Below are 4777 nucleotides of genomic sequence, written 5' to 3' on the forward strand. Positions count from 1 at the left end.
AGTAGCGAGTTCAATGTAAGTCTATGGGAAATGCAATTAATGGGCTGTGTGTGTGTGCTGGGCTGGGCAGGGACTGTGTGAAGACTGTGCCAGGCTGTGCGGGACTGTGCTGGCCTGTGCGAAGACTGTACTGGGCAGTGCGGGACTGTGCTGGCCTGTGCGAAGACTGTGCAGGGCTGTGTGGGACTGTGCTGGCCTGTGCGAAGACTCTGCTGGGCTTTGCGGGACTGTGCTGGCCTGTGCAAAGACTTGCTGGGCTGTGCGGGACTGTGCTGGCCTGTGCAAAGACTGTGCCGGGCTGTGCGGAGACTATGCTGGGCTGTGCAGGTACTGTGCGGGACGGTGTTGGGCTTTGCAGGTACTGTGCGGGGACTATGCCGAGCTGTGTGGGACTGTGTTGGCCTGTGCGGGACTGTGCTGGGCTGTGCGGGACTGTGCTGGGCTGTGCAGGTACTGTGCGCGGACTATGCTGGGCTGTGTGGGACTGTGCTGGCCTGTGCGGGACTGTGCTGGGTTGTACGGGAATGTGCTGGGCTGTGTAGGTACTGTGCGGGGACTGTGCCGGGCTGTGCAGGACTGTGCTGGGCTGTGCGGGGACTGCGCGGGACAGTGCTGGGCTGTGCGGGACTGTGCTGGGTTTTGCAGGTACTGTGCAGAAACTAGGCTGGGCTGTGCAGGACTGTGCTGGGCTGTATGGGGACTGTGCTGGGCTGTGCGGGACTGTGGTGGGCTGTGCAGGTACTGTGAGGGGACTATGCCGGGCTGTGTGGGACTGTGCTGGCCTGTGCGGGACTGTGCTGGGCTGTGCAGGTACTGTGTGGGACTGTGCTGGGCTTTGCAGGTACTGTGCAGGGACTATGCCAGGCTGTGTGAGACTGTGCTGGCCTGTGCGGGACTGTGCTGGGCTGTGAGAGACTGTGCTGGGCTGTGCAGGTACTGTGCAGGGACTGTGCCGGGCTGCGCAGGACTGTGCTGGGCTGTGCGGGGACTGTGTGGGGACTGTGCTGGGCTGTGCGGGGACTGTGCGGGCTGTGCCGAATATTGTGAGGCGAGTAGTGAAATACTCGCCAGGATTCGAGTACCGCGAGTACCGAATCCTAACGAGTATACTCACTCATCCCTACCATTGGCCCATCCACTCACACGGTCGAGCTTTGCATGGATTCTCGGGCAGAGGGCAACTTCATATCCTATGCCTTTGCCCAATGGCATGCAATATCCCTGGTGATGCTCGCTAAACCAGTGACCGTACGAGTAGTGAATGGGTCGACACTGCCCTCACAGATAACACACCAGACCATCCCATTTACTCTGTCCATGTCTCCTTCCCATCAAGAGATCATCTCCCTGCTAGTCATTCCCGAGGGAATTGATGAGGCCCTGTTGGGGATACCTTGGGCACGGTATTCTGGGATGGAGTGAATCTTGTAACGGTAGATGTCTGAGGGAGTGCATACTGTTGCCACTACGGAGGTACCCGCAGATCTTTCCTCTCTTTCCAAGCACTATTGGCCCTATGCAGACGTGTTCTCCAAGAGGGCTACTGAGACCCTTCTGCCTCACCGCCCCTATGACTGTCCTATTGACCTCTTGCCTGGTGCAGAGCCTCCCCAGGGTCGAGTCTATCCCTTGTCTCTCCCAAATATAGATGCAATGCCCCAGTACATCCAGGAGAATCTGGCAAGAGGATTTATAAGGAAGTCAGTGTCAAGAAAAAGGGGGACTATGTCCATGCATAGATTACAGGGGTCTTAACGCCATCACCATTAAGAACAAATACCCTCTGCCCCTGATATCAGAACTCTTCGATAGGTTGCGGGGAGCGAGGGTATTTACGAAGCTTGATCTGCGGGGTGCTTACAATCTGACTATCTACAAGAATGAGGAGGGCACTATCAATGATGAAGCTAAATAGTAGGGATCCAGCCGCAGTATGTCCAAATAACATATATACCAAAACAAGAGCCAAGAAGACATACACAAAAAGCAGGGATCACCATAAAAATGTATCAATTTTATTACATAGGATACACAAAACACCACAAGTTAAATTAAAAACATTTAAAATGAACAACGGTTATTAAACATAACCTGTGAACCTGGGAGCGGTACCGGGACCTACAAAGCATCACCCAATCAAGTATACACAATAAGTGCAGCAAGTCTACAAAATTGATATACTATTTATAATACACTCAGCCCTATGCAAGAAAAATCTCAATATATAGTATCACTAATAGAGTTGAGCGACTTTTGTTTTTTTAGGGTCGAGTTTCGTTTCGTGAAACCCGACTTTTCCAAAAGTCGGGTCGAGCAAGATCGGCCGACTATAGGGAAAAGTCGGGGTCGTCCCGAAACACGAAACCCAATGTAAGTCAATGGGGAATAAAAGTCGGCAGTGAGAGGACAGGAAACACACCAACAGTGCCCATTTGAATGCCAAAAGCATCAATTCTTCTTACTTAAGCTTGTCAACCTTAATTAACTTCATAATACTAGTTACGCACTGAAAAACGCACGCTCAGTACCTCAGCAGGACAAAAAAAAAATTGGGATTGCTTTTAAAAAAGCAGTTTGCAGAGCAGTGGGTAAACAGCAATGCAGCCGTCAGGAAGCCTTAGAAGGCAGCCTAACAACCAACACCGCTGATCCAGCAAAATATAGCCTCCCCTTGCACTGCACACACAGTGACTGGTGTGTTGTACAGGCAAAATCGCTAGCAGCAGAGGCAGTTTTTGGTGTCTTCTTACCTGCCTAACGCTCTCCCTATTCTGAGATCAGCATGAGTAACATGGCGGTCGGCGTGCACGCCCTTTTATACCCCCTGTGACGCCCACCAAAGCAAGCCAATCACTTGCATGCCCTTCTGAAAGATGGTGGTGACCCCTGCCTATGTCATCACGTTGCCCACAGTGTCCGTGGATCCTGATTGGCTGAAAAAGAGCGCAAAACAAACTTTTGAAACGCGACTTTGGCACGTAAGTCGCCGAACTCGTGGCCGACCTCATCCTAGGGTCGGGTTTCGTTTCATGAAACCCGACTTTGCCAAAAGTCGGCGACTTTTGAAATTTTTCGACCCGTTTCGCTCAACTCTAATCACTAAATAAAGCAATTTAGATGCATCAAGATACAAGTCCTGGGTGCAAATGTGTATAAATAAGTGTGGGGAGAGCAAGGATACAATGAACACACAATGTGTATAATGTACTCAACCAAACACAAAAATGTATATAACGTTGCTAAATCCATCAATTATAAAAGATGGAAGCAAAGATGTACAAAATATACTGTATATACAATGAGATCATGAAAAAACTCATCAAGAAAAGGTATTGTGGCATCAAATATTAACCCAATATAATAAACTGCAATATGAACCACTATATTAGTCAATATTTAGTAGGTAAGCAAAAGACATGGGGTTAAGAAGAGCCAAGGCACTTATCAAGTCAAACTGGCATGAACCTCCCCTCCCATATACTTTACCACCCAGGACGGCGGGCTGCTGAAATAATGACGGACATGCTCACTGAATACAAATAACCATTAAGTATTCAAGGGTACAAAAGGATCAGGCAACAATCCCATAACCTGACGAGTATCATCACAATTGTGACTCCATCAGGGGCAGAGTGAAGTGGTGGCACTTGTGGATCCACTTGGTTTAAATAAACATACAAATAACATTAAGTTGTAACAGCTGCGGCGACTCACCGCATGGAGACCGCTCCAGGTGCTGGCATGTAATCCCTGAAGTGAGAGACACAAGGGCGCATGAGCTGAACAAATGTTATGGAAACCAATAGACACTACATGCCACTGGCAAAGGTGCAAGAAAGAAGGAGGAGTAATGACTCATAATGACTTTTCCTTCCGCGTCTGCGCAATAGCGCTGGAAGGTCCTGTCTCCATCCTTTAGAGTTTGGTCATGTGACCTATTTGGCAGGTCCTACAGCTGCAGATGTGGTAGCTTTTGTTTCCGTGCCTGCGCAATGGCACTAAAAGTTCCTGTCTCTATCATTTAAACTGCGGTCATATGACCTAATTGGCAGGTTTTAAAGCTGCAAATGTAGTGTTACTTAAATCATTATATCATTCCATTATAACCATAGAAGGAAGCGACTAGACTTTAATAGCGGCGTTCTAATAAATTTATGTTACTTTGACGCTACTTAAACAAATAAAGCTAAACATTATTACTAGAGTTGAGCGACTTTTGGTTTTTTAGGGTCGCGTTTCGTTTCGTGAAACCCGACTTTTCCAAAAGTCGGGTCGAGCAAGATCGTCCGATTATAGGGAAAAGTCGGGGTCGTCCCGAAACACGAAACCCAATGTAAGTCAATGGGGAATAAAAGTCGGCAGTGAGAGGAGGACAGGAAACACACCAACAGTGCCCATTTGAATGCCAAAAGCATCAATTCTTCTTACTTAAGCTTGTCAACCTTAATTAACTTCATAATATAAGTTACGCACTGAAAAATGGGTGTTATTTGGCTAAAGTTGTGGGGGGGAGGGCTGGCTGCAGGTTTTCAGGTGCCCTGGGCGAAAGAGCGCCCCTTTAACACATACCACAACTCATTATGCTCCGATACGGCAGATAAATAGCGGTATAGTCCAATGAAAAATACCTCACTTTTTACATCTCATGACGAGGCCCATCTATTTCTCCATACAGAATCATTGGTCCCATATAATGTTTGAAACAGTATATGATGAGCTCCACATAATGCTACAGTATATGTTGGTCCCCATGGATGAAGCTCCACTGTCTTATGGG

This window comes from Dendrobates tinctorius, unplaced genomic scaffold, assembly GCF_039654945.1.
Source record: "Dendrobates tinctorius isolate UK_male_01 unplaced genomic scaffold, ASM3965494v1 ptg000213l, whole genome shotgun sequence".
NCBI lineage: Eukaryota > Metazoa > Chordata > Amphibia > Anura > Dendrobatidae > Dendrobates > Dendrobates tinctorius.